The following is a 14,657-nucleotide window of genomic DNA, read 5'->3' as shown; positions in this document are numbered from 1 at the left end:
GAGCGGGCGGGCTGGTGGCGGAGGCGGTGGGGCTCGTCCTGGGCACGGAGCGCGGCGGGGGCTGCAGCCCGGCGGTGTGGAGGTGAGGGGGCCGTGGGAAGTGCGCGTATAGGGGCGTGGGCCCCGCGGGATGAGGGGGGCTGTGTCTGCTTGGTGAAAGCGTTTCGTACCGCGGCCCCTGGCTGCAGAGGGAGAAGCCCGGCTCGGGGGAAGGGGCGGGGTGCTGGAGCCCGCGTCGGGTTTGGTGTAAACGCGCTCTCCTCCCGACTTCTAAGGCAGCGGCTGATGAGAAATGGAAACCTGGCTCGAAGTCGTCCTTCCTGTTGTTGACATCACCTGAAAACTTCGCCGGAGATCTCCACGGGAGCGCTGCGAGTGCGGGGCTGCTCTGTGAGTAGGGGCTGCTCTGTGAGTAGGGGCCGGCTGCGGGTCCCGCTATCGCAAACCTCGATAAAGTGTAGCGTGCGTGCATCGAGCCCTGCCGTACGGTGCGTGCTATGGCAGGAACGTAGACAGCTCTCTACGCTCTGCTTTTTACAGTTATTAGGGTTTGTGTTTGGGGTTTCTAGCGTGTGCGTGACCCAAAGGCAGCCTTGTTGACTGCTGAATACCTTTCATGCTTAAGGAGAGCAATGAGAGGTATCCGAGATGCCCCAGAGGCAGGCGGAGGGCTGGATTTCCCCCCACCCCTCTCCTGCCTCCTCCCAGGAGTTGTTGAATGGACTTAAAATGTCCTCCTGATGTTAAAGCAGGAACCCACTGGGAAGATCCTCCACTGTTCAAACATGTAAAAATATCCAAGGCTGAACAGTTTTGTGTCATTGTCTAGGTATCCCTTATTAGGGTAGGTAGAGTGCATGGCTTATTCTGGAGACTGTTATTTACCTGAGTTGTTTGCTTTTGGTGTGATACGTCCAGGTGTGCAGGAAGTTTTATAACAACTTAGTTGGAGCTCGAGCCTGCCAAAATGTTTTGTAATTTTCATTCCCTGGTTACTCGGGTAACATACTGTTGCTGGAGATGTGTGATTGTATTTCCAATCATCAGTTACAATGCAGGCAAAATGACATGACGTGGTGATAGTAACTTGGAACTTAGTAATAATTTCTGAGTAGAAAATACCCGTTACATCCACTGAATGTAGCAGATACACTATGGGCCAGCTGCATCATGTTTTAAACACCTGCCTTTAGATTTCAGTGGGAGATGGAGGTCAGCGTAGCCCACATCGATACTAGGTGCTGCATGCCTGCTTCTGCCAGTGAAGCCCATTGACCCTGGCAGGAGTGGATGGGAATTCTGTAATTCTCTCCCAGTAGTTTGTATGAAAAGAAACTTCAATCAAATTCAAAAGTGACTTAGTGACAGTACTCAGCTGGGAATGGTTTTTTCCTTTCCTCTGCTTCCTGATATTCATTTGCACTGTGCTTTCAATCTCATGATGGGGTCTGGCTCTGAGCACTAGGAATAAAACAATCAGTAAAGGACTGGTAGAAGTAAAGTAATGGGTCTCATAATCATACAGGATCTTTTTTGCAAGCTTTTTGTAGAGCTATTTTTGGGGAACAGAAGTGGTGGGAGTGCTGGTTTAGTGTATGCGGATGTAGCGAACCTGCAGCACCTGGCTTAGGATTGTGCCCTGTCCGAGATGGCATGTTCTGGAGTTCACGCTGTCAATCTTATAATTCTCTTGCATTGAAGATAAATGATATCTTAATTACTTGTACTTGTAAGGTATGGGAACAGTGATTAAGCACCGAGTTGTATTTCTCCATTTATCTTTACCTTCACCTTTGCTTGACTTTGCCAGTGAGTCATCTTGTCATGTAAGAAGAATCCATCCTGCCCCTTGCTCTCTAAATCTGTGTAATAGGACCAACAATATTTATATGTTTGGACAGATGACATAACAAAGAATATTTGCAAAACCTTCTAGGTTCTTAAATTGTTTACACCACCTGACAGCAGTGATTTGTTTACTTACTATCATTAGCTCCAGACTTGCAATTCTTTTTCCTCAGCAGATAGGACTTATGATAAACTCGCAGAGAACTCACAGTTGTATCTGTTCTCAGTGATGCATTGGTGTAACGTGTCAGCAGAGGAAGTACTTAAAACTACAAATGAGGTGCCGTATTTCACATGCAAGATAGGCCTAGGAAGATATTTGTATGAGACATTAATGAATTGTAATTGCTTCAGGCAAAAAAGAAAAGAGGGGGTGGGTGGGAAATAAGTAATTTTAGCTCCTTGTTGCTATTATTTTCCTTAGAAATTATTCTTCTACTGAGCTGCATGTTTGGTAGAAAACCTTCTAAGCAAAACTCAGATTATCATCTGGATGGGTAATTTACATGAGGTAAAGCAGTGATAAAAGTTCGGTATCTCTGGCAGCTGCAGCTGCTCTTAGTATTTAATTCTTTAGGAGTCTCTCAGTTTACTCCAGAACAACTTAGATATTAGTGGTAGTAGATTAAAGGGATTATTGACGTTTTTGTTTTTATTACTTTGGAGCTCAGTGGAATAATGTTTCTAAGGACTGGCAGATGCAGAAATTACTGGTAGTAAAAAGCCCTCATCTGCTCATTATAGAATGTTATGATTGCAGTTATGGGTTATTTTCCAAAGGTGCACACTTTGGAAAAAATAATTTTGGCCACGAGTTTAATGGTAAATAAATATTTTTAAAGCAACTGTGATTTTAGTGTCATGCTGAAAATTTAGTCTAGATGTTTTGTTGAAATCGAACCAAAGGCTCTTTTCATCCTAACACTTCAATCAGAAAAAAGACTTTAATTTCTGACTATTCTAATTCAAACAAATAATTATATGTGGGCCTATTACTAAAGGCCTTACAGTAATGAAAGAATTTCTTAAAAATTCCTGTTTCAAATGCAAAATTACTTCTCACAAAAATTAAAATTCTAAGTATTATGCAGTGCTAATTAGTGTAACTTAAAGTAGACGTGAATTACAGTTCCAGCTTTATTTTTTACATGTTGTAAACAAAGCTGTGCTTGACAGGTAGTAGGTAGTAATCATCAGTAAGTTCGCAGATGACACTAAGTTGAGAGGGAGTGTTGATGTGCCTGAGGGGAGAAGGGCACTACAGAGGGACCTGGATAGACTTGATTGATGGGCCAGGATTAACGGCATGAGTTTCAGTAGGGCCAAGTGTCGGGTCCTGTATTTTGGTCACAACCCCAGGCAATACTACAGGCTTGGGGAGGTGTGTCTGGAAAGCTGCCTGATGGAAAGGGACCTTAGTGTACTGATAGTCAGTTGGCTGAATATGAGCCAACAATGTGCCCAGGTGGCCAAGAGGGCCAATGGCATCCTGGCTTGTGTCAGGAATATTGTGGTGAGCAGGACTAGGGAAGTCATCCTGCCCCTGTACTCAGCATTGGTGAGGCCTCACCTTGAGTACTGTGTTCAGTTTGGGGCACCTCAGCACAGGAAAGACGTGGAGGTACTGAAGCAGGTCCAGAGAAGGGCAACGAGGCTTGTGAAGGGCTTGGAGAATCAGCGCTACGAGGAGAGGCTAAGGAAACTGGGGCTGTTTAGTCTGGGGAAAAGGAGGCTGAGGGGAGACCTTATCACCCTCTTCCAGTACCTGAAAGGTGCTTATGGTGAGAGTGGGGCAAGTCTCTTCTCACTAGTGATAAGTGACAGGATGAGGGGAAATGGCCTCAAGTTGTGCCAGGGCAAGTTTAGGTTGGATATTAGGAAGAACTTCTTCACAGAAAGGGTAGTTAGGTACTGGAATAGGCTCCCCAGGGAGGTGGTTGAATCGCCATCCCTGGTTGTGCTTAAGAGCCGTTTGGATGTGGTGCTCAGGGATATGATTTAGCAGAGGGATTTTAGAATTAGGGTACTGGTTAGGCTGTGGTTGGACTCGATGATCTTCAAGGTCTTTTCCAACCTGGGTAATTCTATGATCACTGTGTGCACATTGCAGCAGGATCATTTTCTTTCCCAGTTTGAGATGCTGATTACTTTAAGCCGAGGGTATTTTCTTTTAATTTAATTGACATCTGCAATGAGACATCTTAACTGCTACCATCCTATTGTGCTGATTGCTTCTGAGTCAAAATCCCTTGTATTGTCTAAGACAGGCCAGCTTTGATAGTGTTCAGATAGTGCCAGCTTTGTGTTTGTTTTTTATAAAAACAAGCAACCATGTGTGGTATTCACATGTCATCGCAGGATCTATGAATTTTTAACAATGATCACAGTGAATAATTTCAGGTATGTTTCATTAAGAGTTTGCTGTCTCTGTGTGTACTATGCCTGTATAAATTGTAGCCTGCTCAGAGTCCTTCACGTGAGTAATTTTCTGTCATTTTCTTTCTGACCACTGTTGTTATTAGACTGTGTCTGCCTTCTGGAAGGATTTGGGGCAGTTAGCAGCTGTGGGATTATCCATCTGCAGCCTTTCATTGACATTATTGTTCTGGTTTAAATCCAGATGTTGAAAGAGCAGTGCTTTCTTATCCCTTTGTCTTTTTTGGGCTTTATAACAACTTCTGAATCCTTGCAAGGATGTTTTTGGTCATAGTTTTTCACAGCTTCTGCATATAATCTGGTTGCGTGCTTTTCCTGTGCTGCCTCTTTTTGTTTTTTTTCCTTCTTAATTAGTATGGGTTTTAAACCTTTACATTCTTCCATTTTCATTAATACTGTGATGCCAATCCAACCTTTGTCTAGTCCCAAGGTCTACAATTTGCATGTTTGAAAGCTCAAGTTTGGACAGATTTTCTGTTGGCAGCGGTACCACTGAAGTGCTGTCTCAGTGGCACATTTTTCCATTGAAGTCTACCTGGTGACTGAGTGGAAGGCAGACATCATAGCAGCTGCTGCCAACTAGCCTTTTGTGTTCTTTTTTTCTCTTTTCCACAGGTAGTTAGGAAACATAATAATAAACTATATTTAGACCATTAGCGTCCTATCATTGTTATGTGCTGTCATCTGGTGCCCTACAGGCAAATGTAAGAGTGTCTCACCCCAAAAACTGATGGCGTGGAAAAAGCTTTGGCAAGAAGTCATTAAAAGGCTCCTTTTCTCCTATCCTGGTGTTACACTACCTGCAATATCCACTTCTTTCACGGGTTTGGATAGTCTTAGACATACTGAATTCTAGCTTCTGGCCTTGTCAGAGTTGTGTCAGGAATTCTTCTGGAAAGGGGTTGTGGAGGATCATGTCACAGCCCTTGGAACAGGTAAATTCATGCTTCAACATAGGAGGTTGTGCCCCAGCTGTAATGCATGCTGATTTCTTCCCAAGGCAGGCAAGTTTCTTCCAGGAACAGCAGCTCAGTGCTTGAGTGCCCTGCATCAGTTCAACTACAGTTCAAGTCTATTGATGCAAATAGGAGATTTTAGTACGGGTTAAGCTGAGCTGTGAATTCAAAGTACAGTATTTTATTAGTGAGTAATCAGCTGCTAAGTCGGATCCTTTTGTTCACTGTAAGATTACACTTAATCAGCTTGGAGAGGCCCAGCTGTAAGAAATCCCCACCTAGCAGGCACTGGCTGAGGTTGAAATCCACTTCACTTTTTGATGCCTTGATAGCAAATGGGGCTGCCTGTGTGTGCAGTGAGTGATGATCAGGCTTGGCAAGGCAGGGCTGGGCTGGGGTGAGGCAGGACAGCCCTGTTTGATTCTTAGTAGAACAGCCTCCAAAAACTGAAGTAGAATACAGTGCTTTTGTCTTAACTTTGAAGAATAGACTGTGCAATGCTGGCTGTTTCTCTGTAGAATTTTCTAGAGAATGTAGCCATTCTCAGAAATCAGATTATTTCAGTCAGCCTGAAGGTGGGGAGAGTGCAGCCTCTCTCATTTGCTGTTAGGACAGGACTGTCCATCTCCAGAGATACCTTTTGGTTCTTCTAGTCCAGAAGCCAGTGGCTCAGCGTGTCAACTGCCTGCAGGTCCAATAAAACTGCCTCAGAGTTTTAGCTGGACACCTCAGTGACCTGTGTTATGTGGGTGCATTTTATTGCAGGGAAGGATGATGTGTCTTCTCCTTAATTCCTTTTCCTCATTTGAGGACCATGTGTCAGTGAGGAGGGAGTGTCAGCTGGAAATAGATTAGGAGAAGAAGTTCTTTAAGAGGAAAAAGGTGAGAAGTGGCTCAGTTTTGAGTCTGACAACAGCTTATTTCACCTGATGCCTTCACGTATTCTCCAAGCTGATTTTCCTCTGCTTAATTATTCCTCAAATTGAAATTATATCTGGCCTTTTATTGTCTCTGTTATACTTCCTTATAACTCTTCTAGTTTTGCTTACTCTTCTTTCAGAAAAGGGAGTGCGAGTTGTTTACAACTTTCAGGATGCAGTGCAATATTTTACACTGTTGAATAAAGATGGTTTTGATTTCATTCTCTGCTGCAATAATTGCCGTGTTGCTCTGTTGACTGTGCTTTTGTAGAGTGAGCTACTAAAAAACTGAAATCTCATTTTCAAATCATTCAGAGCCCATCATTATGCATATGAAGTCGAGGTGTTTCTTCCTGCCATGAATATAAGTGTATATTTAAATTGTATTGAATTTCACCTCCATTTTTGCTGGCTAGTTATTGGTTGTCATTAAGTCCTTCTGTATCTCTTAGCAATCAGCACTTGCTTTTATCATCAATAGTTTAGTATTACCAGTAAAATTTGTCACTTAACTGTTGTAATCCTTCTCTGTCACCCCGCTGGGATTCATTAGGGAGTATATTGAACTCAATGTATTCATAGTGCAGATGGCTGTGGGGCTGCATGACTAATATCCCTCCATTATGATGATGGACTACTTTTTCTTTGTTCCATTTATTTTGTGTCTTTTAGTTGTTTCTTTATGCAGATGAGGATTTTTCCTGTTATCCCATAGCTGCTTAGATTTTATAGTACTGGATTTTAATTTCTTAAAGCAGCCTTTGATCTGAAGCCTTTGAGAGGATGGATTTCCAAAACGGAATTAAATAAATAGTAAAGTGGCTGTTGTTCCAACTGCTCATCTTCACAAGCTGCAGTGGAACTTCCAGCCTTCAGTGCCTGGTTCTTGCTCTTACCTTGCTGAGTGAGGTGCAGGTGAAAGCAGAAAGGAGGTGAATTTCTCTAAGTACAGCAGGAGAACTGCTTGACACTGGATTGTAGCATGTCCATTGAGGCTGTTCTTACTGTAAGTATTTGGAGGCCAGATGCAGTTTACCATGACTTGAGGACAGCTTTACATCAGTGATGCAAACTTGCTGCATATGTGAATTATCATGGAGTAGTTTGAGTTGGAGGGGACCTTTAAGGGTTGTCTGGGCCAACTCCCCTGCAGTGAGCAGGGACACCCACCGCTAGATCAGATTGTTTAGAGTCCAGTTCAGCCTGACATTGGATGTCAACAGGTGGAGCATCCACCACCTCTCTGAGCAAACTTACTACCTTCATAGAAAAAAACAAACAAAACCACCTTTCTTTTCTTATCTTTGATCTAAATCTCTCTTCTTCCAGTTTGAAACCATTTTAAACCATTAGCTTTGGACATTTTTCTTCTGTCCAACCAATCAGCATTCAATTGTAACTAGTCTACGTTGCAAACACATCCCAGCTTACTTCACTTGAGTATGCTATTTTGAGATTAAATTTTAGTCAAAATTAAATTCCATCCCAGGTTCCCTAGGTGAGATTGTTTGACAGATCTCAAATGTAAATTCTTTAGAGTGAATCATCTCTAGTCCTTGTTTCTCCTTACTTTTCAGATCAGGTTGACTATTTTCATATGCAGGCCTCCTCTGCTTGCTCAGAAGATATTCAGTCATTTCCTCAATGAGGATTTTGCACTTTGTTTGTTTGAAAGTAAGATGGGGACATAGCATAAAGAAGAGTGGATGGCAAAAAATCAGTGTGAATACATGTATCATATAGTGTGCAACGTCAGTAAATCGGCACTGAGTGTGTATTTACAATCTCAGTTGCACGGTCTTTGAGAGACTTTCTTTAACTGAAAAGAAACTATTTTTTAAACAGAATTCCCACATTCATTTTGCACTTACAGGAGTAACTTCAAACAAAAAACAACAACAACAAAAAAAAACCCAGCCTTTTTTTCTAGCTTCTCCCAGTTCCTTGTTATGTGTCCACTAACACATGTGCTTGAGAAGTCTGAAATCAGATTTTGGCTTCTGCACTCCATTGCTCTTTTAGATAAACTATCCTTTAATGTCTAGCAACTGCAGACATACAAATGAGGATGCTGCAGCTTCAGTTATTTGAATTATGTCAAGTTTTTCTTCTTTTTGTTTTTAATCCTCAAATATGGAGTACTTGGCATGGAACTATAAGCATATTTTATTCAAAATGTAGCATCTAGAATTTGGATGCCTGTATTTCTAGCTTTTAATAATTGTTTTTGAAATACAGTATTACTATGAATTTACTTACCTACCCTATGTGGTTTTGCACATCCAACGAGTGTCTGAGTGTAATTACTTGGGATGAGCTCGTTATGGCGGCTCCCAGACAAATAAAGAAAACAGGCAGTGGTGTGTCTGTAGAACCAGGCACACTAATATCAAAACCAAAAGGAACCCACAACATTCTGAATGTTCATTTTTTCTCTCCATCTCATGATTTGAAATGAAGAACCTCTTCTCTTGACTAAGCTGAAGCCAATTGTTGAATGAATTGTAAGGTTGCAAGGTAAAACCCGTTTATTCTGGGAACTTATAGTGTCTCTGAAATGGAAATCTTTGCATCTTTCATGCCTCTGTAGTGCTCATAAAATACTTCTTTACTTTGGTGGAAAAAAACTCTGAATTCACTTTTTTTATACGCTAAGATGGCGAGTTAGCAATGTAGATTAATAGAAATCATACAGTTACATTCATAGAATGGTTTGGGTTGGAAGGGATCTTTAAGATCATGTAGTTCCAAACCCCTGCTGTCGGCAGGGACACCTCCCACTAGATGAAGTTGCTCAAAGCTCCATCCAGCCTGGCCTTGAATGCTTCCAGGGAGGGGACATCCACAACCTCACTGGGCAACCTTTTCCAGTATCTCACCACTCTCACAGTAAAGAGCTTCTTCCTAGTATCTCATATAAATTTGCCCTATTCTAGTTTAAAACCATTTCCCCTTGCCCTGTCACCTTATGAAAAGTCCCTCTTCACTTCTCCTTTATGAACTGGAGTGCTGCTATAAGGTCTCCCTGGATCCTTCTCTTCTCTAGGCTGAAGAGCCCCAGCTGCATTGTGCTGCAATGTTTTATATTAAGATAATGGATTCTCATATCATCCTGTGGAGCTATTTACTGTTATTTTCTCAAAAATACTAGGGTTTTGAAACCGTAAAGGTAGTGTCTCAGTCTGATTGTTTTCAATAAATAGAGCAGGCAGGTAACTATAGCATAGCTGTGCTTTATACTTAAAAAACAAATGAACAGTCCCTTAGTTTAGTAGTTCCCATGCTTTATATTTGAAAGCAGTATACATGCATATTCACTCCTCTTTGCCAACAGAGCAGTTTCTCTGGTCTGTGTATCTTAAACTTGCTAGGTCTCCAAATGTACATAGTCATTCAAGAAAAACAGGGTGGTACAAAAGTGTTTGCAATGTGAAAATTAGTAGTTGTCACCACATAGCATTAAAAAAGAAAACCCACCATGCCTCTTATGCTCTGTAAATGAAACTTTCAGGCCTTGCATAATTTAAAATTAAGAATAAAATGACACTAAAATAATTATTCTTAATAAATATGCATTGTTTTATATGTGAGTAATGGTATTGCCTATAGATGGGTCATTATCAGCAATTTGTGTATAGCATAATTTTAGTCTACTGATTAACCCTCAGAAAGAGACCAGAAAATGAAACTTTCAACTAGACTTTATATGATTAGATAGTTTAAAGATGTATGCATGTTATCAGGGGCTTTTAAAAATTAATTTAGTGCTGTATTTTGTAGTTTTGCTGTATCAGACGGAAAACTGATTAATCAAATCTTGCTTAATCCAGTGATTATGTCCATGTGAATAATATTCAGAGTATTTGGCTCTGTGTGGAAAACATCTTCCCAGAAGGAAGGTGTAAGCTACACTTCAAGTGTGGGCTTACACTTAAAATAGAAAATAATAATAGTAATACACACAGAAAACAAAATAAAAAACTACCACCATCAACAAAAACATAGAAACCATGGATTGGGTTTCCCTGCCTCACTGGAGTCTCATATCCCATGAAATGAAATCTGTAGCCAAGATGATACGATATTGGGTAATTTATATAATTCAGCGTGCAGGTCTGCACTGCTGTTGAAACAATAGGCTGAGTGTTTTAAGGTGCAGATAGCCTGACCACAATAACATGTGTTACAAAAGAAGCTGATACACTTTCTTGGTGGAAAATGTTCAGTAGAAAAATACTTGTAAACTCTCTATATCATGTTACTATAACATGAGTTGTTAACGTGATGAAGAACATCTCAGGAATGTGATTTGCTCCTGCCTGCACTGAAGTGCCACAGTGTGTTTTTGCCCTGTTCGGCCATGGTTGTGGTTTTAAGGTAAAGAAGATGCTGTATTTTTTCCTGTACCCTCTTTTATATGCTTTGCTCTTCTTAATTGGCCATCTGGTGGTGGCCGTTGTTTGCTTTTTGCTTTCACTTAGGATTTTTTTTTTCTGCTTTTCAGCCTTAGAGGTCCTCTATATGTACTAAGAATGGAACTGGGATATGTTTGGAAAGTGTCTCTTGTGGAACATGAAAGATGTGGGTACTGAGCTTCATGATGGCAGGGAAGCAGAAGGCTGGAAGGAGAGTTCTGCTTTGTTCTGGGAACGTGTTTCAGACACATGAAGTCTCTATAACACGGATCTTCCTTTCTCTGTTACTCCATTATTCTTTAAGTTTTTACTTTCCATTTCCCTTCATGATCTGAGCAGCCTTTTTGTGGGCAGGCAATGTGGATATTCACCACATGGTAATGCAAGCTTGAGTAAACTAGATCCCTGTAAATAGTACAAAGGGGACTCAGATATGCTGAAATTTCAAAATATTTATTAACTATAAAGCAGGTACACTGAACTACGTGATCCTTTTCAGTTCTTGAAATAAGCCTAATGCATCTGGTTTTGGTCGTGGACAATTGGAAACATAAGGAGATTGAAATGTGTGCAGTGCTTTTCTCCACCTCCACAGCTCCTACCGGTGGCTGACTGAAGAGAGGCTGGAAGGTGCCCTGACATGATGAAGGTGCAGTAGCCGTGAGTGGAAGCTTTTCCAGATTTTACTTTCTTCTGAGCTGTGGGAAACCTCCATCAGCACTAGGAGAGTGAGTCTCTTTTAAACCCAACCTCTGCTTCCTGAAATGACTTCCCCGGGCAAGGGGAGCTTCTAGTTCTTTGGGTCCCCAGGGGACTGTGTGTGTGCTGGGAAAAGTGGGGAAGCACAGGGAAGTGAGGACGCTTGTGTACACATGGCACTGTCAACTCACTGCATTTGACACAGATATTTCTACTTTCTACTTGCATTATGAATCTGTCACTTGTGTAGGGCAGAGTCTTCAGCAGGAGCTGTGATTGTGTCCTGCTAGGAGGGGGAGCTTCTAAAAGAAGCCATCTCTGTAGCATAGAGTCTCATTAATCACCTGAAATGGCTTGTCTGTTAGTGCTGGTACTTCTGTGTGCTACAAGCCTGCTGCCACAGGAGATTTCTGTTTTACCAGATTGGATATCACATTTCAGTGCAGCAGATGGCATGTGTCTGACAAATGGCCTTTGGTAGGAGTAAGTGTAGCGGGAATACACACTAAACCTTTGGTGTTTTCCTTGGTCTTTTGTAACATCACCTAAAGTACACCCTTGTGTGGTGATCATTATAGTCACCTGATGCAAGATCCAAACTGTTGAGAAACCTGCTTTCTTCTGTTGTTTGTATACTTGTCCAACTGGCAAGAGTGTTGAGAGATGCATAGCAGAGCAATGTGGTATTTAAGGTGAGTTCTGTTTAATTCATCTGCAGCCTGCATTGAGGGAAGTTATATCAATTGCAGTTACTTTGCATTAAAGTGCCTTGTGTCAACTGACAGCTGTTTAAAATGAATTAATTAATGGAGATCCTAATCTGCAAGATAAGCAGAACAGAAACATGCATGATGTTTATTTTGAACTTGGAACTGAGGCATTCCTAATGAATCAGATGCTGAGTGGAAAGTATCAGTGTTACTCTGCATGGCCTTACTCTACCAGAACAAATGAGGATGTCTAGGCCAGTTAAAGGGCTGGAAGAAAAGAGCCCTGGGGCAGAGTTCATAAGTTGAACTCTTGATACCAGACTGTGATTCCTACCACTGGACTCCTGTGTAGGGTGGGAAGCAGCCTTCTGAAGAATTTCTGAGGATTTTGCAAATATTAAAGAGAAAAGAGATGGCGTGTCCACAGTCCACCAAGGGCTCATTCAGTTCATGGGCTCGAATTGGGGGGGGTGTCAGTATTTGTAAAGTATTGTTTGTCATGACCAGTATGGAGATTACTTTATGGTGGTTTTCCTTCTGGAAGACTTTGTCAGTATCTGTGTGGTATCTCACTCTTCCTGTCCCTGATGGTTTGTTGGTAATGGTGAGCAGGTCAAGCCCTGAAATCTTGTTTCTCTAGGGAATCAGGTCCCCAGTTAAGTACTCAGACTTGTCAACCTTGTTGATCCTATCCTGGTTTTTAATTACTTCAGACATCTGCCTTCCAGTGATGTTCTGTAACTACCTGAGGGTAAAGATAAGCTGTTCTTTTCTGTTGTTTGAAGCATTCAGTGAGAAAGGCTTCATAAAAACTTCAGACTGATCCAGGACATAAAGAACAGACAGTTATTCTCTCTCTGTAATTTGCAAGTCTCAGCCATGTGTTTTGACAGACTTTCTGAAAGGTATGTTTTTCCTGTTCCATGACAGCTCTCCTGACAGGTGTTTTTCTTCACCAAGGCAAGTTATCCACTGACTTTAAATAAATAAATAAAATAAAAATGTTGAGTGAACTGATGTTTCAGATAGTAGCTGGGAAGTTTATTTCTGAGCATAGGATAATTTCCCTGCTAGTATTCTGCCTTGGCAGTTGAAGTGATAAATCCCGTTTCGGTCTCCTGCTTCTTTGCATTACCTGTGTTATCTTCTTGTTTCAATAATGAAACCTTCAGGAATTACAAAGTCACATGTAAACCTGTTGTATTTGATCATGGCACTCACTCAGAAGTTGATGAGGCTGATGCACTGAAAACCTCAATGACAGGATGAATATATGAGTAGAGCAGAATCATGGAGTGTGAGGCTAGTTTTCCTGTTCTAAACTCACTGTGTTTGTCTATACTGACAAAAAATTGTGTGATGGATTTGAGCATCCTTGAATTAAACACAGTTTATAAGGAAAATGAACTTAATACCTACTAAAATTACTGGTTTAATTGTTTGCTACAATGAGATTGCCTTACATTGAGTCAAATGGGGTATGTGCAGGTGTGTGTGGGAGAGATGCTTGAAGATACTGTCAGTGTTCATGTCTTTCTCTTCTCTAAGACACATTCTGACCCAACAAGACGACCTCATGGAAACATGCCAATAAATGTGTATGGACCAGCTTGTGTATTAGTTAGCTAATCAGTCATTGAAAGGCTGACTGTCTTTTCACTCAACCAAATAAAATGACTAACAGAAAGTAACTGCATGTTTACATCTCTTTTTGTACTGTTTCTCCTTCAATAGTTAAATCAGAAACAAGCGAGAGTGAAGTTGTTACTTGTGTGGGACAATTTGGACTGGTTCTTGTTTATCTGGTGCTTTTTGATTTCTTGCATAGCTACCTGGTTTATTCACTTTTATTTAGTTGACTAACAATCACAGATCTGTATTGAGTAAGTTGATGGATGTATTTTAGATGCATCACAGAGTTGCTTATATTGGAAGGGACCTCTGCAGGTCATCTTGCCCAGTGGCCTCAGGCAGGGCCACCTATAGCTTCCTGACCGGGATACTCAGTTTCCTCTCAGTGTTTTATATTGGAGATATACATTTAAGTGCTTGAGTAGTCAGTATCTTAAAACGAATTAATGTATCCCTATCTTAGGGCTCTGTATTGCTTAAGAAAGGTGTTTCAGCTGTTTTCTCATTGTTGAAAAATTATTGCAAGTTTTGGGATGAACTGTGTGCCATTAGGCGAGATCATATCTCAATTTTGGCAATGTACGGTCTGAAGAAAATGCAGATAATGGGAATACAGATGTGTTGACTGGCGGAATAGTGAAAGGAGGAGAGTGGTTAGGCCCTGGAACAGGCTGCCCAGGGAGGTTGTGGATGCCCCGTCCTTGGAGGTGTTCAAGAGCAGGTTGGACGGGGCCCTGGGCAACCTGATCTAGTAATGGTGTATGTTTGGTGGCCCTGCCAGGCAGGGGGGTTGGAACTACATGATCCTTGAGGTCCCTTCCAACCCGGGTCATTCTGTGATTCTGTGAAAGGTTGGGGTTGGAAGGAGTGGGAGGAGATTTGCCTCAAGAAGTCACTAGCATACTGTGTGTTTTTGAGGGTTTTAGGATGTTAATTAATGCTTGGTATCTGAAGTATTTGAGTGTCAAAGAGTTGGGAAGGGCTGAGACCTTGGCAAACAATTCCAGCTTTGCTGATTCTAATTTGAAAGTGTTGCAAGAA

At 41.5% G+C, this 14,657-nt stretch overlaps 1 protein-coding gene across 6 annotated transcripts in view; it reads left to right on the top strand.

Moving 5' to 3' along the window:
• Positions 1-14,657, top strand: part of ANKRD6 (ankyrin repeat domain 6) — an 89,308-nt gene continuing 74,651 nt past the window's right edge. For 5 of the 6 annotated variants that reach the window (XR_014944163.1, XM_085541919.1, XM_085541920.1 and 2 more), the window contains exons 1-2: positions 1-82; positions 276-390. The gene's annotated coding sequence lies outside the window, so the exon portion shown is untranslated. Of the gene's footprint in view, positions 83-275; positions 489-14,657 lie in introns of all 6 variants that reach the window. The other variant, XM_032443922.2, reaches the window with a different exon arrangement.

This window comes from Coturnix japonica, chromosome 3 (genome assembly GCF_054131305.1).
Source record: "Coturnix japonica strain WE chromosome 3, WE-NBRP24, whole genome shotgun sequence".
Taxonomy (NCBI): domain Eukaryota; kingdom Metazoa; phylum Chordata; class Aves; order Galliformes; family Phasianidae; genus Coturnix; species Coturnix japonica.
The sequence above is the reverse complement of the archived record's forward strand: the minus strand, read 5'-3'. Positions and strand labels throughout refer to the sequence as shown.